This window comes from Euprymna scolopes, chromosome 31, assembly GCF_053919585.1.
Source record: "Euprymna scolopes isolate OS-2025 chromosome 31, ASM5391958v1, whole genome shotgun sequence".
Lineage (NCBI taxonomy): Eukaryota > Metazoa > Mollusca > Cephalopoda > Sepiida > Sepiolidae > Euprymna > Euprymna scolopes.
Window position 1 is genome coordinate 90,642,171 of NC_136512.1, and position 24,507 is coordinate 90,666,677.

A 24,507-nucleotide genomic window follows, 5' to 3' on the forward strand; every position below is an offset into this window, starting at 1 on the left:
CAAAGTCTAACTTCGAGGGAAGAAGCTAATAGAGTGGAAAGTTTTCTGAACAGTGAAGGGGTATGACGTCATAGGGGCACAAGAGCAACGAGTTCATCAAAGCACATTCAATTAAAATACTTGTGAAACGGGCACAGAGATGCAACATTGCGGCAATGAGAAAGGGGAACACTTTTTAAAACCCTATCCAAGAGGAAGAGACTAGTGATAGATGCACCAGCCTAGATGTGGCAACAACACTCCATGCATGGGTGAATGGTAACTTTGTAGACGTACCGGATACTCTCAGGTGTGAGTAGTCTTCTAGCACGATAAAGGGAACCCACCTTCTTTACAGCAGCCTTAGCAATGTCCTCAGTACAGTATAGTTTTCCAGTACATACTTTCCATACATGTTAAGCCGAGGAGTTTGAAGAGAATAATTCTCAGGTAGGGTGTTATTTGTCATGGATATAGGTGATTGGAGAGGCTTCTTGTAATTGTTCAGGAAGAGCAGTTTAGTTTTACTCGCAATAAATGTTATCATCCATTTACGGCCCCATTCCACTAGAGTCTGGAACGATTTAACGATTTTGCCATTGTCTTAGATTTGTGTATATCTGTTCCACCCTCGTGCATATTATAGAGCGTTGTATCATCACAAATATACCCATCTCGGATACAATATTATGATGAATATTATGGCTATTAGGAATAAGTGTGGTACTAGGCACCCCCGAATTAATTGTATGCTGTTTGGATGTATGTCAATCTATGACAATCTGGATGGTCATACTGTCTAAGAAGAATCTAATTATATTTAGCTTACATTCAGTTTTATCGTACGATTTAATTTTTAGCAGCCCTTCGTATGTTTTTAACTACCGAAAGGCCTGGGATAATTCAAGGGCTACAATCCTGATTTCGCCACCTTATCCAGTGCGTCCAGAAATAACTCTTAAAATATCTGCAGTAGAACGACATTGACTAAATCCATACTGTTTATCAAAGATAGGATTAGCTTTTGAGAGTTAGTGGACCAGTGCTTGATTAATTAAGGTCTCAAAGACTTTAGCGAAGAGGGGGGGGGACTTATAGAGCGCTAATTGAGAGAGTCAGTCCTTTCACCAGAATTCTTGTACAGTGGTCAGCTTCCAGTTATTGGGAAAGCAAGATTCAGACATTTATTGTAGAGCTTGGAAAGTACGAGGGCTAGCTCGGCTGAGCATTTCTTAATTGCTGTAAAACCACAAGTCAAACAAAACTATCTGTTTTTTATGTTGTAATGGGAATAAGTGTGTTTGGTGGAGCCGTGGCTGAAACTCCCCCAATGCATAATTTATACCAGATATTTAATATCGGAGTTCTTGGTATGAATATCTATATTTCTGTTTTTGTTTTTTTTTTAATTATTATTATTATAATAATAATAATAATAGTAATAATAATAATAATAATAATAATAATAATAATAATAATAATAATTATATAATAATAATAATAATAATAATAATAATAATAAAAATAAAAATAATAATAATAATAATAATAATAATAATAATAATAATAATATTTCTGTTTTTTATTATTATTACATTTCGTTCGATATGTTCTACGGTTTTCATGAGTTCTTTGGATTTTTCAAGAAAGAAATTTGGCATTTTTTTAATGAAATTCGTATGTTTTTTCAAGTACCGATAGCGGAAACAAAAAAGAATGTGTTACCATAGTTTGTAAAAACACGCTTAGTTTAGTACTACTAACTAAACAGACGGTGACAATATGGTAAGAGGCGTATAATACAAAACATTTACAGGGAGAAAGAGTTTCTGGTAAGTATTAGAGATTTTCGTGCAATCTTTTATTTCTGTCTACAATTCGTAATGGATCGTTGATTTACTCGTGTCTATTTTGCGATGATACCAATCAGCAGTCAGATGCATTCCTCGTTATGAACGACCCCAGGGAATTCGTAAGGAGGGGGGCTTTATTATTTTTTGTACTCAAAGGTATTGGGTCTCTGGTAGAGTCGCTTGGATTGGATTACATAAACCACAAATAGTATTATTATAATACTAGCAGACCGCTCAACGTTGCCTGGTCGCAAAATATGCATCGATATTATATTTAAATTAATGCAGAATTCTTACTTTTTTATAAGCATAAATTCCGTAGGTATTAAACGTAACGTTAAATTCCTTGTAAAAATGAAGTAAAAAAACGGGAAAAACTGAGATATGTGCATGCAAGTATTATGTTTTTTTTTTTTAAAATTCACTTCTTGTAAGTAAAATATATATATATATACTCCAGCTGAGATCGAAACCAAAATGTAATTTTTGCAATATGATATTTTTGTTTCGGGTGGGGTACGTGGATTATAACAATTTTTTCTAATTAAAAAAAAAATTAGGTTGGATTCTGAACAAGAAACAGCGATTTATAAATGCAAAGTTCCCAATGTTAAAGGTACCGACCCTTTTCGAGAAGATCTAATGTCTCGTATATGACAACCCAACACCCAACAAAATACACGGACGTTTATAAACATACCTTGCTAACCATTCCTGCTTGTAGTCGTTACTGTGATCCTACCCAAATGAGGATACATCCCCTACAAACAAGTTCATTCATATCGCGAAAAAAAAACTCGACAACAACTCGAGACAAACAGTTGAAAACAAGAAGAGGTTTATTCGCTTTGTTGTTACAAATAACGAATTAACAGGGAAGAAAGACAGAGAAAGTTCGATAACTATTGTTTAATTATACCTTATATAGAGATATAGTTAGAAAACGGATAGGAATAGGACAGAGAGGGAGAGAGCGAGAGAGAGCGAGAGAGAGCGAGAGAGAGAGAGAGAGAGAGAGAGAGGAGAGGATATGGAAAAGAGGGAAGGAGAATATTCCACGATTTCTTCTATTATGTTTATAGTCCAGATTAACAATAAAAACAAGAAAGGGCAAGGTCGAGTGAGTGTATGTGGGGGGATGTGTCATTTATGACATATCAATATATTTACGGGTTATTTAATGCTGATTACAGTAATTTTGGAAAAAGATTTTTATGTTTCAAGTTCTTTATATTTTCAAATATTTATTTATTGTGATTGGTTTGGTTGTTTTGTAGAGGGAAAATTTTGTTTTTGACTTTGCATTGACATTGCAGAACATTATTGAGTTTTGCAACAATGTTTGATAAGACAAAATGTTTGACATAAGTCAAAAGGTTTGACATAAGCCAAAATGTTTGATAAGCTGATCTGGTTGCACCAGATGTGTGTATGTGTGTGACAGAGAGAGAGAGAGAGAGAGAGAGAGAGAGAGAGAGAGAGAGAGAGAGAGGATTTTTCAATATTTTATTACATTGAAAACCAAGAGTAATGAAAATAGAAAAAAAAAATGAACGGAAAGTGAAAAAGAAAGCCGAAAAAGGACCAAGTTGAGACTAACAGTTGAAGACAAGAAGATGTTTATTCGCTTCTTTAATGTTAAAGATAACTGACCAGAGAGGAACTGGCATAGATAGAGGTCGCACACCACTGTTTGATCATATCTTACACACACATTCATAAAACCACACATTCACATGTGTGTGATTACAAGTCTTCTGAAGACTCTCTCTCTCTCGCATTCTCTCTCTCTCTCTCTCTCACACACACACACACACACACACACACACACACACACACACACACTCTCTCTCTCTCTCTCTCTCTCTCTCTCTCTCTCTCCCTCTCTCTATCTTTGGACCATATGACGTCAGATTTGTTTCTTTACACATAAGATGTCAAGTTGATACACAAGTACACTAACACAACCTCGACTGAATGTTATTTTCATGCTATTATACATGTTATAAAATTATACTCGCCCAATTATCTAACATTTATCCATGTTTCCTAGACACATGCATGGTATGCCAATATTAAACGACTAAGTAAAATAAACGCGTAGACGACATAATAAGATATAAACGCGTAGACAAAGACGACAAAGACAAAAAAAAAAAAAAAACAGCGCATGTACTAGAAGGCCTAATATAGAATTTAATACAATATATAAGATCTCTATTAAATTTGGTTGGTTTGGTTGTTTTTGTTTTACGGCATATCAACCCTTTTCCAAGTCAGTGATTTTGAAGAACAATTTTTCTAATAGAATATATTTGTTTTTTTGCAAGTCAGTTTCTATTTAACCCATAGTTGGGACCCTGACAGGTACTACCACTCCGGGTCAGAGTAGACCTGGGAGCAATAGCAATTAAAGGGTGTCTCCACACCCCCAAAGCTCGCAAGCTGGGGCCTCACCATCGGATATAGTTTAAGGTTGACACCGCCAAAAATGGCCGAAAAATCAAGCTGTTGTTTTTTAAAACGAAATTACATTTCTTAAAATCCATAATTGCTGAGTGACTTTTTTTTTCCAGAAAGATAAAACCCTGAATTTTATCATATAGAAAACAGAATAATGTAAAACTTTTTCTACTATTTTTAATTAAATTTTAAATGTTAAATTTTCCCCCAAAAGTTAACAATTGACATTTTTTTATCTTGCACAAAAAACGTACATAAATATTAAAAAAAAAGGGTTTTTGAAATAATTAATTAATTTATTTTTTGTCTAACTAAGATTTAGGATGATTTTCTATGAGAATATGCAAAAATATTAAAATATAAGTACCTGGATTTCAAATAATTCCACTTATTCATATAGGCAACCAGTTACTTCGCGTCGATCTAGACAATGTTTACGTTTGTATTTGATAAAAAGCAAACTATGGTAGACCAAACGGGCCAAAAAAAACTTATTTTTCAGTGACGAAAATTTCAATGTATTATTAACGCTGAGGCTGGCCAGTACCAGATGAGCGACCATTCGTGTGAGTTTGGTTTTTAATGTGTATGTGTGAGGGCCAGGCTCCCCAAAATGAGGGGGGATTTAAAACAGAATAAAAAAAAAATTATTTCAGCGCGTTTGGTCCACCGTAGTCAAAAGGCGACAAATGTTTTCAAACGGGATCGAAAAAATGATGCTATTTCTAACACAAAGGGCACAATATTTATCGATTTTTTTTGTATCGATTCTTCAAAGCATGCTCTGTTTAATAATGGTCATGCATTATTCGACTCGCTAAAAAAAATTGTTAATTTATTTATCAAAGATTTTAAAATGGCTTTTTTCGTATAAATATTAAAAAAAATTTTTTGTTTTGTTTTGCTTAACTTAAATTAATTATTTTACTTAACATATTCACCGAATTTCACACTTCAAAACTCAAAAGCGGGATAATTAAACACAATCGAAGTTCTGATATTCAGACGTCAAAATAAGGTATCAAACAATTTTTTTTTGATCTATAATCCTGTCCCTTACAACAACATAATATGTTTTGTTCAGTTTCAGATGATTATTTTAAACATATTTGAAACCCCCTCAAAACAAGGGGGGTTAGTAAACAAAAATATATATATATAAATATCGTTTATGAAAAATAAGTACACTGTTATAAAGTTCATTCTTCTCTTAATAATCGCTGAACATTTCGTATTGATCGGATAATTACCTGATTTTTGGTAGATTTTTAAAAAGACGGTCCGTCAAAAAGTACTTACCTGCCCCTCCCCCCAGTTTTGGCGGTGCCTAGTTTAAGGTCATATCCAGGACCCCCATTGAGGGACTTTTACTCTCTGCAGGGGGGCAGTCGGCGTATTCTAATGCCCCACCGACAGGGCCCTCTATTAAATAAATAAATAAACATAGATGTGTGTGTGTGTCTGTCTGTGTGTGTGCGTGTGTGTCTGTCTGTGTGTGTGTTTATGTATGTGTGTGCATGTGTGTGTATATGTGTATGTGTGTGTATTTGTATGTGTGTATGTCTATGTGGTGTGTATATCTGTGTGTTTTTGTGTGTGTATGTATATGTGTGTGTATTTGTATGTGTGTATGTGTATGTGTGTATATATGTGTGTGTTTTTGTGTGTGTATGTGTATGTCTGGATAAAACGGATGCTGTAGTTTGCTTCAAGTGTGAAAGAAATTGCGTTTGAAGGTAAAAGTTCCGTTGTCGTAACTTGGATCAATAGAGAGCATGTGTTGTACAGCGTCGCATCTCCGATCTCGCTCATTGAACCTTGTGTCACTTTCAGAAATTATAAAAGACTTCTATCGCTCTTAGGATTTGTACACAACTGGCCAACTAGTAGATGGTCCGTAACAAAAAAGAAGAAAGGTTCCATCAAACAGAAATGGAATCATATCCTCTTTTCTAGGGCGATAATTTAAATGTTCCTGTATATATATATATATATATATATATATATATATATATATATATATATATATATATATATATATATAACTACTTCATTTACTCACATAAAATTAATATACTAAAGTATACATTTATGCGTTATATATAGTCTAAAGAAGCTTTGAATAAAAAAAAGAATGTAAAATAAAAATAAAGAATGCAGTTTAAATTCCCGTGGGGGGGGGGACAATCGAAACTAAATTTAAGCTGTCGCAGACTTAGCACCTATGTAATCCAACTTCTAAAATGTATATAATTATAAAAAAGAATTCATTTATATAAGGATGGGAAAAAATTAACTAAAATTGTTAAATAGCACTTGCATAAACTGATTTCTCAAAAGTCTTCTGCATATATATATATATAAAAACGAAAATGTACGTATGTATGTATGCATGTATGTTCGCTTTTTGTGTATGTCTGTAAAAGGCTTTTTTCGCTCGACTTTTCGGTCGGCTCATTCCTTTTTAAAACTTTTTATATCACGTCTAAATGATAATATATATGAGTTACGAACGGGGGTCGCCTGTCTATTTAATTTACCCGACTTTCACGCGCTATTTTTCCAGATTTTTAGAGCGTCCCGTGTATCCTCCGCTTTTCAGTATAAAACAAGCGAAAACTGGCTTGCAGCCGTGTCATGTTTCAAGGTCAAACATCACACGACTTAAGGTTCTCGCACCTGTTAATTTCATTTCATAGACGTTAAATAAAGAGGTTTTACATTCCTCTTCTCTCGTGCCCGAGATGACTAGGTCCCAGGGTTTTTTTTTCCATTTCGTTTCCATCTCCACGTCAAAGGTTCGGGGTTCAAGCCTACTTTCCTACTAAAACCTTTTTTTCTTTTACACCTCCAAACACCCGGCCAACGTTTTTTTTTTTTTAACAGGGTTGTTTTGATCACCCCCCACAACATACACCTACAAACACCCAGGACACGCAGGGTACCCCTCGCTAGTCAATTATAAAAGAGAATTTAACTATTAAAGGATGAAAAGAGAAAACCTTAACTAAAATTTTGGAAATAGAAAACGGAGATTCTACGCTGCTAACCATGTAGCTGTTTCAGAGATTTAAAAACAGGACAGCTGTTAAATACATGGCTCTCCAGTGGATAATACCAATTCACCAATCTAAAAAGAAAAAAAAAAGAAAAAAGAAACAAATTATTAATTAATACGTTTTAGAATACAATATATATATATATATATATATATATATAATTTTTTTACAGAAAGTTTTAGATGAGATAAGCTATTGGTACCGTCGGTTTCAAACCCGATAATTAGGGACCGTTTTAGATATTCATATGAAGCTCTCTTCAGCCAATATTCATACCCTGATTATCGGGGTTGAAACCGATGGAACCAATGACTTATCTTAAACTTTCTGTAAACAATATATAAATAATATGCACTTATTTTCGGATTTTCCTTATAATTGAGCACTCTGCTGGATTTCTTTCTCCAAAAACTAAGTAATAAGTCGTGCGACTGCACATCTAAAAACAACGATGAGTTTAAGGCTCCTTAAATCCGTACTTAATTCTTCCACAAAATAAAGCACTATTCAAAATTCGGTTTTAAGTGACACTCACATGGAGGTTAATGGTTCGATCCTCAGTCCAGGCTATACTCCAAATACAATTGCGAATTATTTAGGTTTTCTTCTTGGCCATAGAAAGGTCGAATGCATGTTCGGAATTCAGTGCAGATTCCCGAGTTCGACAAGATACACCTGGAGAAGGCCAGAAGTTAAATAGAGGCAAAACCACTTACGGTGAGAGCTGCAGTCCTAGTAACCTAACCCATACAAATTATCAACCTCATCTAAACATAAGACATTGCGTATTGACAAGATGAACCACGTGAAAATGTTTTAATAGGAAGAACTGCATTCGAACTTGGCACCGTTTGCGTCGTCAACCAACCAACAACTGACACCTTCCTTTGATTGTGTAAGCTATGCATTTATTGGTCATCATAAACGACATTCGACCAATAAAAGTGAGCGAAATAAAATAGAAGCTTATTTGATTTGTTTTGTTAAACGTTTATTGCATTTATATCGACAGGAAATCTGATTAAAATCTAACGAAAGTTTTAAAAAATACAAATTAAATTTTCTTTTGGTAAAGAATTCAATTCTCTTCTTTGATAAATATTTTGCATAAAGTTAGTTTTAAATTACTCAGAGGTCAGCGTGTTTAAAGTCTGTCACATTTATTGATGCATGCAGATAAAAAGATAGAGCATATTGGGGTACAAGTCTTATAGTCAAGATTTATTGCGTTTGCAATTAAAGATAAGAGATATAGAGAGGGAGAAAATAGAGAGGGAGAAAGAAGATTTAGAAAAGAATTATTCTATGATATATATATATATATATATATATATATATATATATATATACATACATATATATACATACATATATATACATACATATATACATGCATATATAAATATATACATACATACATAGATACATATATATACATAATACATATACATACATATATATACATACGTCTATATATATGATGATGATGATTGCAACGTCTTGTCAGACAAGTGTCACTCCCTCAGACACTTGAAGTCCATGAGCCCTAACACATGACTTTTTTTTTTTTGGTGGTACCGGCGAATTCACACACTCAAGCAGACATGACACTGAAGACGGTCATTGCTATATATATATATATATATATATATATATATATATATATATATATATATATATATATATATATATATATACGTACACGCATACACACATACACACATTTATCCATAAACATACACACATATATATACATATATACATACATACACAATACATGATACATATGCATACGCACATGCATACATACACAAATACATACGCATATATACACACATATACAAATACAAACACACATAAATACATATTCACATACAAATACGTACACATATATGCACATATGCATACACATAAATTTAACTACATATACATATACATATGCATACATGTCTATGTATTTATATACAAACGTACACAGTTATGCATATATGCACATACATATGCATATATACACACAAAAATATGTATACATAAATACATACAAACACACATAAACATATATACATATATACATACATACATACATATACACATATATATATATACATATACATACACATGTACATATATAAACATACGTACACATATACGTACATGCACACACGGATACATATAATGATGGCAGATCAATTATTACATGCTTCCAGCATTTCAAGTCTACACGTGTCACAACTTTTCCATTGCTATAGGACTGTTTTTTATAGACAAATGCCTGAGGGAGTATTTATACAAAGATGATGTTACAAAGATTTAGTTTTGTACGACAGCTAAATCTCTCTCTCTCGGTTCAAAATGTTGAGATCCGACAACAAGCAAGAGCAAAATAGCTAGCAACAAGTTAAACTGCAGACCAGCTTAATGTGGGTACTGGTCTTCCGCTTTATGTTTTTTTAACTCAGAGATTTTCTTTTCATAGAGAAGTTGCCTTCACTACGGCTTACAGGAGCCCTCTCCACCCCACATACACATGGAAATAAACAAATGCATGTACACATAAATGCATACACACAGAATGCGCGCAAACATACATATGCATGTACACACACATGCAAACATACACACATAGAGGCACACATTATAAACATGTACTTACATATGCATACACACACGTACACATACACATACATGTCAAATACACATGAAGGAGCGTTCCAAAAGTCATATATCCTCAATGATCAGGATGAAGGTGATGGGTACAAGTCGATGAGTTTGACAATATATATATATATATATATATATATATATATATATATATATATATATATATAGAGAGAGAGAGAGAGAGAGAGAGAGAGAGAGAGAGAGAGAGAATCAGACAAAAAATCCAAATGAACAGAACGGCTGGAGTTTGTTTTTTTTCAATAAAATGTTTGTACACAAAAACTCACGTTCCGAAGGCAGACAATGATGACGAACTTCACGCATTATTTACAACTAAATATACATAGAATCAGACGAAAAATCCAAATGAACAGAACAGCGTTTGAAACGGCTGGAGTTTTTTTTTCGTCTGATTCTATGTACATACATACATACATATATATATACATATATATATATATACATATACATATATATATATGCATATATACATGCATATATATATACATACATGACATATATATATATGCATATATATATAGAAAAGAACTATTCTAGAATACATACACACACACACACACACACACACACACACATATATATATATATATATATATATATATATATATATATATATATATATATATATATATATATAAAGGTGATACATTCCGGCAGTTGTATATACATCTATATATTTTATGATTTTATTTATACAAACGCGTTTGGGCTACATATGTGCATACATCTTTCACCTGCAATTTCTAGCGTGATACCAGTGGTCTCAATTAGTTTCAAATGGGAATACATCGAACTCTTCGCTGAAATATTTTCTACAGTTTATTTTTTTCACAGCTGAAACATATATGCACATATGTAGCCAATAGGAGTTTATTAACAAAGACATTATACGAAAATACGGTTCTGTTCGTTATCAAGTACTATTTTATAAACACCGGCGTTTCGTTGGATTTACATCTAAAAAACCAGTATTAGCAATATATTAAGTAATATATATATATATATATATATATATATATATATATATATATATATATATATATATATATATATATATATATATATAAATATATATATATATATATAAGAGTGACGTGTCTGTGTATCTGTGTGTCTGTGTACATTTCCCTACGCAATAACTCTGTCAATTTTTAATCTACAGACTCGAAATTTGATATACAAGTTACTGAGATTCAGGAAAATCGATGTGATCGGTTTTTGGCCAGAAATTTAGCGATTAAGGGGTCAAAGTTCAACGATTTGACCTTTGAGAACTCTACCATACTCCTCCGACAATTTTGGGTCCACGCACTTGAAATTTTAGATATAGGTTCCTTGGACATGGATCTAACTTAATAACTTGATTTGAGCTCAAAACAATAAATGTTAAGGGGTCATAATAGGGGTCAGATTTAAAAAAAAATTGACCTCTGCGGTCTTTTCCAAATTACTCAGACAATTTCTGGTCTAAATTATTGAAATTTTACATAAAGGGTATTCAGAGATAGGGCAAGCTTTTTCATCAGTTTGGGTCGGAAATTTTTAGTAACCAATGTATAAATGTATGTATGCATGTCTATTGGCATGTGTAGACTTGAAATGCTGGAAGCATGTAATAATTGATCTACATCATTATATGTATCCGTGTGTGTATGTACGTATATGTGTACGTATGTTTATATATGTACATGTTTATGTATATGTTTATATATATCTATGTGTATATGTATGTATATATGTATACATGTTTATGTGTGTTTGTATGTATATATGTGTATATATGTTTGTGTGTATGTATGCATATGTATGTGTATATATGCATATGTGTACGTTTGTGTATAACTACATAGATATGTATGTATATGTATATGTAGTTAAATGTATGTGTATGTAAATGTGCATATATGTGTACGTATTTGTATGTGTATATGTATTTATATGTTTGTTTGTATTTGTATATGTGTGTATATATGCGTATGTATTTGTGTATGTATGCATGTGTGTGTATATGTGTGTGTATGCGTGTACGTATATATATATATATATATATATATGTATATATAGCAATGACCGTCATGTTAACTTTTCAATAGAGGCGACGGATTTTACCAATATCAGTATCGTTTTAAAGTTCGATCTTTCATACGACAAATATCGAAAAATTGGTTAAAAACATTAATATCTTCCCCTTCAACTAGGAATTTTTCTACAGGGTGGTCACTTTTTTCGCCGATATTTTTGAAATTTATCCTCTCCTTTAGATTGTCTAGCCTTAATTTTAAAAAATGTCGTTTCCAGTTTGGCGGTGGTCGTAACAGCATAAACGTTAAGTTTTACCCCATTCTTTTCCTCCTTTGCTGTACGGGTTCGAACCTGCCTTCCTACTACCACTTTTTTTTTCTCAACATACACATCCAAACACCCGGGCAACGCCGGACGCCCATGCTAGTATATATATATATATATATATATATATATATATATATATATATATATAGAGAGAGAGAGAGAGAGAGAGAGAGAGAGAGAGAGAGGAAAACGATTTATAATTGTGAATTTAAAAATAGTTTTAAAAAGAAAAACAAACAAAATCAACTCGATTGTACGATCGTTTCGGAAACGATGTTCATTTCATTCCTTTTGAAACTGATTTTTAATTCAAAATTATGAATCGTTTTACTAAATATTGATATAGCTCGAGAATATCTGTACCTATGTAACTTATTATATATCTAAAGTACAATGGTCAGTGTTTTCTTTTAAAAGTAATTATACATTTACTAACACATTAAAATAAACTCTTCTCTTTAAACTCCGGGTCTAATTCCCTCTAAAAATATTATATATATATATATATATATATATATATATATATATATATATATATATATATATGTATGTATGTATATATATATACATGTATATATATTTATATATATACACATACATACCTATATATATACACACACACAAATACCTATATATATATACACACACACACACACACACATATATATATATATATATATATATATATATATATATATATATATATATATATATATGAAATTTATTACTGTGAGTCCAGAATGAGTTTACAAATTGTTTCAGCTAGAGGAAAATCCTCAAAGAGAGGAAAAAACCAACTAGCATCGTCAGAATTCATAGATGGACTCCATCTATGAATTCTGACGATGCTAGTTGGATTTTTTCCTCTCTTTGAGGATTTTCCTCTAGCTGAAACAATTTGTAAACTCATTCTGGACTCACAGTAATAAATTTCCTATATATTGCTCTGACTACACATTGAGCACTCTAGTCCGGTTTTTTCACCACTGGTAAATAAATATAATATATATATATATATATATATATATATATATATATATATATATATATATGTGTGTGTGCGTGTATATATATATATATGTGTGTGTGTGTGCGTATATATATATATATATATATATATATATATATATATATATATATATATATATACTTAAAGGTACTGAAATTAAATATATCACTTTTTAGTGAATAGTTTCAAGACTTATAAAATACTGGAGGAATAATTTCTAAAAGACAATGCTAGCCAAATTTAATTGCCCAATATACTAGACAGAGCAAATAAAATTAGAGTTTATATGTTCAAATTTCATTTAAATGAATCACTTTTCAAGTAAAAAATTATTGTTCGAAATAAAGAATCCAATTAAAATCTTTGAATCTTTAAAATGGTATGATGTTTCTTAAAAAACAAAAACAAAACAAAAATAAAAAAAAACACACACGCACTAATAGTAAGCGGTGTATAAATAAAACGCCATCCGCTGTGATTCAACCTTTTATAAATTCTCCGGATTTTTATGTACATTTTCAATCCAAATTATTAATATATAACTATATTTTATTATTGCCTTTAGCGGAATTGAACTTGAACCTGACCATTTGCATTTTAAATTTATAGAAAGAATAACACTTCTGCTTTCTTAAACTACCAAACATGAAACAGATTCAGTTTCGCAAAGGTTTGCTGCCGATTTACTTTGGATGCATTACTGGAAACTTTTGGTTTTTACCTACACCATAGCAATCTTCTACCAATATGGAACTTAATTATACCATCATGTTTCAAAGATTAGCTATCATATCCTTTTTTTTTGCTTCCAACAATCATTCCCTTTTGCTATATCCCTTAAAGGCATTTTATCTTTAATATTTTCTCTGTATTTGCTATTTAGCCAAATAATTTCGAACAAATATTTATATTTTGCTAGATTTTTTCCTCTGAGGAGATGGACTTACATTGAAAATCCATGGATTAAGGATTCCAATTTAAAAATTGTATTCTTTGGTTTAAACAGTAAATTTTTATTTTGAAAAGTGATTCTTTTTAAGAGAAATTTGAACATAAACACTCATATATATATATATATATATATATATATATATATATATATATATAAACACTCTTATATATGTATATATATATAAAACTCTTATATATATGTATATATATATATGTATATATATACATATATATGTATATATACGGTATAATCCAATTTTCTCATGAGATGACTGAAGTTAAGCTACATTGAGGCTGGCTAGTAGCAGATGGGTGACCATTTGGGAATTCTAGGCGCGGTATATGTTCTGTGCTTACCATATATATATATATATATATATATATATATGTATATCTATATACATATATATGTATATATATATGCATATATATATGCATGTATATATATTATCTCTGTATATATATATAATATCTCTCTCTCTTATTATATATATATATATATATATATATATATATATATATATATTACTAGCTGGCGACTGTCAACACGACGGTGGAAGGTTCGGTCCATGGCTGGGAAAATGTGTATGTCTAGTTGAACTGATGAGTTGTGATACAACGAAACAGTAATGTATGTGGATGAATATGAATCCTCTCCCTCTTTGGGTTGAGAACTTTGTAAATATATTTTCACTCGACGCGTATTTAAGTGATTAAACGAAGCCCACATATTCAGTATAACCCGCAAAAAAATCAATACACAAATTATAAAGCCTCATCTCAAAAGATTTCGTACAAAATAATAAAAAAAAAAAACTAATATCGAATAACATCAATGTTTGGTTCATTTAAACAACTTGATCGGTTAGTAATAAGCGAGAGAGAGAGAGAGAGAAGGAGGTCATTTCTCCATTTTTTTAATATTCGTTCATAATTAAAAATGATGGAATTAGAAAAATATGAGAGAGGAATAGTATGAGGCTGAAAAGATCTTATCTGGGTTTTATTAATTATGTTAACAATTGATAGAAATATAAACTCAGTCATATTGACTTGAGCTGAGTAGAAAGTAAAAAAGCAAAGGGTTTAGATTTGTTTTTTGAAAGTGATAGGACAGTGAGAGGAAGGGGGTATAATTTATTTTATTTCTTGCATTAATGATGACGAAAGAGAGATAGATAGATAAATAGATAGATAGATATAGAGATAGATAGATAGAGAGAAAGGGAGAGAGAGAGAGAGGAGAGAGAGAAATAAAGGGCGGGGAGAAAGAGAACAGAGAGAAAAGAAAACATACCTTTGATAATCCATGGATTAAGTGTTTTAAATTATTAAAATTCGTTGTTCGATTTTGATGGATCGATAAATGTTGCAATTTATTAAATTTTCTTGCTGTCACTAGGGCTATGACAACAGAATATTTTTTATAATTGTTTTGTACTCTCGAGTATATATCCGAAACAGTTAGCGTTAATCAACCGAGAAGCACATCACTAGCAGTGTCAGAAATTTCGTGAAAACTACTGAATAATTCCACCCGCTATCTTTCGAAGCTTATAACTCCTCGAAAAATGTAATTCAAGCCTTAATTTTTTCTCCAATTAAAGGAGCAAGGACCAATGTTTCATTAAAAAACAAAAACAAAAAAAAAAAAACGTGTTTTTTTTTTTTAAAAAGGTTTTAAACTTCGGACTTTACAGGTAAATTTCTAAAAAACACTACTTTTTTGTTTTAAATTTGAATATATTATTTATTGACCTTTTCTCTTCAATTTGTGATATATAAAACTTTGGTACATAAATTAATCATTTACTTTTTAATAGACATCTGAAAATGGGGGCGCGTGAATTAAAAAAAAACGTTTTTCAACAATGTATTATATTCGGTTTATTGGAAAGAGCATAATATTTCACATTGACCCTGAAAATATCGTAAAATAGAATCAATAGAAAAATTTTGATAGATTTTTAAAGTTTAAAAATTGAAAAATACTGAACTCGTAACATTCAATTAATTTCATTATTATTTTTAAAAAGATATTTCTATTACCTTTTATACAACTTTAATAGTTTATTTTGGAAGTATAATCCATAAAGAAAATATACAACCCACTTTTAAAAGAGAAATTACGAGTTTTTATAATTTATTTGCAGTTTCGTGTTAGGGGTGTCAACAATTCCTACAAAATTCTGATACACCTAGCACATCACTATAGAAAAGCATTTAAAATATCGACTGATACACACTCGATGATAGTACTGTTGTTAAAGCCCTAGTTATCCCATATATATATATATATATATATATATATATAATATATATATATATATATATATATATATATATATATATATAAATATATATAACTACTTAATTTACTCACATAAAATTAATATACGAAAGTATAGATTTATGCGTAAACTTTAAGTATTTACTTCAAAAGTGCTCATACGTAGGTAGAGCTAGTTAGTAATTTATAAAATATATATGGCGATTAAGATCAAGAATCTAAATAGAGCACACACAAAGGAACAGGTCAACCAGAGGCCAAATAGGCCATTGTCCGATAAATGCATGCTCATTGGCTGATAGGAAGGGCACGGTGGATACTAGAAAGCTGATTGGCTAACTAAAATCTCAATAGAAGAGGAGCATATAAACGATAAACAACCACAGAATTCGCGCATAAGCCTTAAGAGTCCTAGAGTGGATGAAACGCGGAATATTCAGTGTAGCTTAATCGCCATATATATTTTATAAATTACTAATTATATATATATATATATATATATATATATATATATATATATATATATATATAGCGTGTCAGGGGGTGATGAAAAAAATCCAATAAAGTGCTCGATCGTGACGTGAGAGCTGAGGATACAATATTTACTTCAGAACTATATATGCATATTTCAAAGGCGTATCAGTGGTTTCATTGCGTTGAATCAACCATAAAGGGTTGAGTGGTATCAGCGCGAATTCATCAGCAACTTTGAAAAATGCCTTTGAAATATGTATATATAGTTCTTAAATAAATATTATATGTGTATATTATGTATATAATAGAGAATGATAGACCAGAGTCCTAAAGAGCAAAGTCTTAGTTAAATATATTTAAAAGTGCTGTACTCTGAGTATTGCAGATATATGATAAACTCAATAAGTTCAATTACCTAGAACTATATTAATAGAAAGGATGAAAGATTAATAATTGTGAAATTATCAATAAAATTTTCATAAGGGAAACATAATAAAATCAAATTAATATGTACGATCGTTTCGGAAACGATATCTTTTTATTCATTCAATATTTACAAATAAAACCATCGAAAAATAAAGTAAAATATTTCTGGATATCGTCTCCTTGTCAGCCTAAATGGGGTGGGTGGGTTGTGGTCAAGATTGGGAAAGATACCAAAATTAAACTTAATATTCTGAGCAAAACTGAGAGTGTGCAAGTCGCTGGCAGGGCTGAAAAGTCATCTTCGGGCACATGAACTTTAAGTGACCGAGGGAGTGGCACTTGTCTGACAAGACATTGCAATCATCATTTTATATATATATATATATATATATATAGAGAGAGAGAAAATAAAAAGGAACAAACCGTATTATGTGTTCATCAACGTTTCGTCTTTATTTCGAGACGAAAAGTTGATGAACACATAATACGGTTTGTTTCCTTTTTATTTTCTCTATTTGTCGGAATACTATTTCCATTATTTTCATCATATATATATATATATATATATATATATATATATATATATATATATATATATATATATATATATATATATATATATATATATATACAGAGAAAGGGTGAAAGATTAATAATTGTGAAATTATCAATAAAATTTTCATAAAGGGAAACATAACGAAATCAAATTAATATGTACGATCGTTTCGGAAACGATATCCTTTATTCATTCAATATTTACAAATAAAACCATCGAGAAATAAAGTAAAATATTTCTGGATATCGTCTCCTCGTCAGCATAAATATCAAATTTTAACCAGTTTGTTAAAGTAAATATAGGTGGTGAACTAAGCAATAAATTTAAAAAAAATTGTGCAGCAATAAAAAATAAAAAAACATTTATGCGTAGGAGGCGACGATATCCAGAAATATTTTACTTTACTTTTCGATGGTTTTATTTGTAAATATTGAATGAATAAAAAGATATCCTTTCCGAAACAATCGTACATATTAATTCATTTTGTTATATTCTCCCCTTATGAAAATATTTGGATAATTTAACAATTATTAATCTTTCATCCTTTATATCAAAATTATATATATATATATAATATATATATATATATATATATATATATATATATATATATATATATATAGGAGCAAACAGTTAATAAAACATGTTAAAAAACACTTTGAAAAAGAGTTACAAAGATATTTAATCTGAAAAGGAAACACTTGATAAGTGGATAGTCCTTAATCCGCGGAGTTTCGGAGAAATACTTTCCTTCTCATTAGAGGGTAGGAATTAGCACAATGTGGGATATATATATATATATATATATATATATATATATATATATTATATGTGTGTGTGTGTGGTGTGTATATTTAAGGTATTGAAATATATATATATATATATATATATATATATATATATATATTTTAAGGTATTGAAACGAATTAGGTCACTGGCTAGTGAATCTAGTGGCTTCAAGACTTGGAAACATACTGAAAGAAAAATTCTATAAGACAATCCCAGCCGAATCATCATGAACTTCCTATCTATTTCGATAAATGAGGTTCTTGTACTTCGTCTATTTAATCCTGTGTGTAAGTCACAAATGGCATCTCAGTCCAGCTAATGAACTACATAGAAGTCCACAAATAGTAAAGAATGTGAATTGTTAGAGTATATGTCCGGGATGGCAGAGCTACTTTATTTCTTTAGTTTGACACAGTTTAACAATGTTTGATGCTGCATGTTTCATAATGCCATTGAAGCATGCAAACCTCAATTCATTATGGTCAATCAAAAAGTCTTTGAGGGCAGCGGGGTATATTTCAGCATTCAAGAGATTGCTTTTTAATTTGTCCCTGTACATAAATAACAATCAGCCTACTGTCCGGTTACCATTGTCAAGTTGACTGTACATCAGCATTTTTAGAATTATTTGCTCTTGCATACGCAGCACATGGTCAGTTCAGCGCAGTTGAGATTTCATGGGAAAGGACTCAATGCCATCAATACTGGACAGGGTGAAAAAGGCAGCATTTGTAATCCTGTCGCTTAAAGTAACTCCACAAATTTCTCAAAGAAAACCTTTGTGAAAAATATCAAATTGGATATATATATATATATATATATATATATATATATATATATATATATATATATATATATATATACACACACCGAGTGAGCATAAAAATGCTTGTCGAAACGTAAGAGGCAGAACTTCAAAGCTGTGTAAAGCAAGAAGGAAAACAGTTTGCACACTTTACGTGATCTTTAAATAAATGCAACTTAACTATCCACCTATATTTTATGCTCTCTCTCTCTCTCTCTCTCTCTCTCTCTATATATATATATATATATATATATATATATATATATATATTATAAGGTAAAATTAAAAGCCAAGAACAATGCGAGATTTTTTTTTATATAGAGTAAAATTAAATGCAAACAAAATAAATAAAGTTCTTTTTTTATTGAAAAAAAAAACAATCAACAAAAAAAAGAACTTTATTTCTTTTGTTTGCATTTAATTTTACTCTATATAAAAAAAAAATCTCGCATTGTTCTTGGCTTTTAATTTTACCTTATAATTTTCTTCAACAATGCTTCAAGCAAACTACAACCTACTTATATATATATATATATATATATATATATATATATATATATATATATATATACACTTGTGCCCGATATTATTCATACCCCCTCTTGAAAATTGAGTTTATTAGGTGTAACTTTGTAAGAATTTATTGTTTACGTCCATATTGATACATATTCTTAATAAACCTCTTCTGATCATTTTCGTCATTTTAAAATCTCGGGATACTTGTAATAAAAGAAATAAACAGCTATTTATAAAATCTGCAATGTTCAAAAATAATCATACCCCCTTATTTTTTCAGTATTAATCTTGTTTCTGACTGTTTGTTTCCTGTTTTATTCTTATTTTGAATGCTTTTATACAACCTTTGATTAATTTCATTTCGTTTTTTTCATTTTTCAGAAATTAAAATGATATCAACTGAAAACCAATAAAAGAATAAAAATTATTAGAATGGGGAAGAAAAAAGAGCTTAGTAATGATCTTAGGACTAAAATTTTGAATTCACATAAGGATGGTTTAGGTTACAAGTCAATTTCCAAGAAATTTGAGGTCCCTACAGCAACAGTACAGAGCATCATCAAAAAATTCCAGAGCCACCACACAACAAACAACTTGATTGGTAGAGGAAGGAAAAGGAAACTGTCTGCTAGAGCCACCAGGAATATTGTAAGAAGTGTTAATGCAAATCCAACCACCACTACTAAGGACATTTTAGATAATCTGGAGTCTTCTGGCATAAAAATATCAAGGCAAACATTGCAAAGGACTCTGCATGAAAATGGTCTGAAAGGAAGAAGACCAAGAAGGACTCCATTGCACACCGGAAAACACCTTGCAGCACGTCTAAAGTTTGCTAGGACCCATGTGAATTCTCCAGAGTCCGTTTTCCCAAGTATTTTGTGGACTGACGAATCAAAAATTGAATTGTTTGACCATATGGATGCTTCTTACGTTTGGAGGAAGAAAGGAGAAGCTTACAACCCAAAGAACACCATACCCACGGTGAAACATGGTGGTGGTAGCCTAATGTTTTGGGGGCTCCTTTTCGGATAGTGGTCCAGGTAGTTTGGTCAAGATAGATGGAACCATGAAGAAGGAGCAATATTTGGAGATACTCCAGAAAAACATAGACAGGATGCGGAGAAGCTCAATTTAGGACCAAACTGAGTCCTTCAACAGGATAATGATCCAAAACATACTGCCAAAATAGTCCAAAAATGGTTTGAGGATAATCAAATTAATGTTTTGGAATGGCCTAACCAGAGTCCCGACCTGAACCCTATCGAAAACCTCTGGCACATATTGAAAACTGAGGTTAAAAAGCGGAAACCTAGAAAGTTGAGGGATTTGGAGAACTACTGCATTGAAGAATGGTCAAAAAGGAGTGTTGATGCTTGTAAAAACCTTGTTGATAAATATCCAAAACGGTTACAGGCAGTTATTAAGAATAAAGGGCATGCTATTGACTATTAGTAAGAGAGGTATGAATAATTTTGAACTAGTGCCATTATTGTTTTTCTTTGTATAATGTTTAAAATTTGCATAATTTATTTATTTGTTGAGTTTAAATTAAATGCTTATGCTTGATTTATTGTTTGAAATCCCTTTAATATTTTCTACCTTCTGGTTTGAGCAATATTCTTATAGAAATCTCAAAGATCCGAGGGGTATGAATAATATCGGGCACAAGTGTATATATACTACAAATACTACCCGTCGTTGACTGGGTTCAAAAACACCCTACTAAAAATGGACTCTGATTTATGAAATTATGATAGGTTATGAAAAGGAAAGGTTGTAAAGAGATAACTTCGAATTTGGGAGTATCAAAACCAAAGCAAAATATGATGAAAGTAAAAATAAAATAGATAAACCCCATAATTTATTATACCATACCTGTTCACACTGAGACACTTATCACAATATTCTGTGGATCTATATTAAAAAACCTTGTTAAACTTTGTGACATATTTGCATTCTATGGAGGTCAGGTGCGAACGAACACCCCATAATTTTATTATACCATATTTCTTCAAACTGAAACATAATTATCAAAGTATACTTACGCAGATAGATATGAAAAGTCTTTATTAAAGTTTGAGCCTATTTCTATTCTATGGAAACCAGGCGCGAACGCAGACCCCACAATTTTATTATACCATCCCTATTTAAGTTAAAACATACTTATCAAAGTATTATTACGTACATCTATATCAAAAACACTTGTAAACGTTTTTATTTTTAATTTTTAAATGTATTTCCATACTTTGTCGACTAGGCGGGAACGCAGACCCCACAATTTTAATGAATCATTATTATGCCAGATCAAACATACCCATTCCTGTGTCTCGATACATCTTCTATCATTATATGTGATCAGTTTTCTATAATAGTCAACCATATAGGAGCCTATTCGTGACCAGACATACACACAGACGTTCAGCTTTTTATATTATATATATATATATATATATATATATGTGGAGAGAGGGAGGGAGGGAGAGAGAGAGAGAGAGAGAGAGAGAGAGGGAAAATATAGAGAGAAGCCGGTTTGAGATTTAAGGGTTTCTTTTATGACTGTGATTGAAAGGACAGAGAGAGAGAAAGAGAGAGAGAGAAAGAGAGAGAGAGAGTGTGTGTGAGAGAGAAAGAGAGAGAGAGAGAGAGAGAGAGAGAGAGAGAATAAAAGAGAAACCGGTTTGAGATTTCAGGGTTTATTTTATGACTGATTGAAAAAAGAGAAAGAGAGAGGGGAATATCATGAGGAAGAGAGAGAGAGAGAGAGAGAGAGAGAGAGAGAGAGAGAGAGAGAGAGAGAGAGACCGGTGGAAGATTCAATATTTCTTTTTTAGTAGTGATTCCATTCGTGTTCCTCACGTCTGTATTTGTATTTCCTTCTAGACATTTCATTCGCACGAATTCTTCAACTATTTTTTTTTTGTTTTTTGCAACATTGATTATAGTTTTCCTTTTTTCTGTCTTCCTCGCCCTCTATCGAGTGATTCTTGCAGCGGCAACGTTTTATTACTTCGAATTCTGTACAATTGACCAACACGAGTTTTTCTATTAGTTTACATAGCCGACTTTTCGGCCAATAAGGCGAAACCACTGACCGAAATATCAGCAATATTTGTCCATAAAACAGAATTATAATCATTTGTAATAGTTTATTTTTAATTTAATAAACCTGGCCTCTATCAGAGCATTCCCTTGCGTTTCAGTTGGCAATATGTCTTGATTTGAGGAAACAAAATTAAAAAAAAAATAGTGTCTGTAAATAAAAAAAAATCCTCTCATTCTTTAACAGATAAGTTCAAATGTAAACAATAATTCAAACATTGTTGACTGTTCATGTTATTTGGATTCTTCGGACTACTGTCCTCAATTTGAGTGTAATTTTCACAACGTTTAAGGCGATGGAACCTCCGACATTTTTCAAGTGTATTGTTGTTGAACTCGGGAATGTTTCTATCAAACTCGGGATCCGTGGTGCAGTAGTTAGAGTATTTGAAAATTCAGTTGTAAAATTAGTATTTTTATGATTATTAAAGATTCAATTCTCTTTATGAGCGACCGAAAAATACAATTGCGAATTACTTACTCATAGCTGACGGAACGAGAGCATGCCACCCCCACAAAGTAAATAAAGAGTCCGTTCGAAATTCAAATACAAATATGAAGTATCAACCTGGGTGAGTTAAGTTCGAATCCAGTCGGTTTCCTCGCATCACTTCCAATTATGGATGTCTGTGTACATTTCCCTACGCAATAACTCTGTCAATTTTAAGTCTACAGAATCGAAATTTGATATACAGGGTACGGAGATTTGAGAAAATCTTTGTAATCCGTTTTCGGCCAGAAATTTGGCTGCTAAAGGGTCAAAGTTCAACGATTTTATCTTTGAGAACTCTACCAAACTCCTTCGACAATTTGGGTCTACACTCTTGAAATTTTGGATACAGATTCCTTGGATATGGATCTAACTTAATAACATGATTTGAGCCCCCAACAATAAATGTTAAGGGGTCATAGTAGGGGTCAAAGTTTAAAAAATTGACCGCTTTTTTTTTTTTTTGCTCAACATACACCTCCAAACACCGGGCAATGCCAGGCTGAAATGCTAGCAATGCTAAAAGTGAAGAATGTGAGTGAGAATTTTTGATCTACAGATTTAATATTTTGTATATAGAGAATTCAGACATATGGAAAACGTTTTACGCGGGAAAAAGTGCCACTAACGGGGTCAAAATTGAAAAATTGGATATCATCAATTTTTTTCTGTTTGTCTACTGTTTCTATAAAGAATTTATGGTAAATCTTGCTA

The 24,507-nt window shown here is 31.3% G+C and overlaps 1 long non-coding RNA gene across 1 annotated transcript in view; it reads right to left on the reverse strand.

Annotated features, from left to right (window-relative positions):
* Positions 1–24,507, reverse strand: part of LOC145255533 (uncharacterized) — a 113,755-nt gene that overhangs the window by 23,458 nt on the left and 65,790 nt on the right. The gene's annotated exons all lie outside the window — the stretch shown is intronic.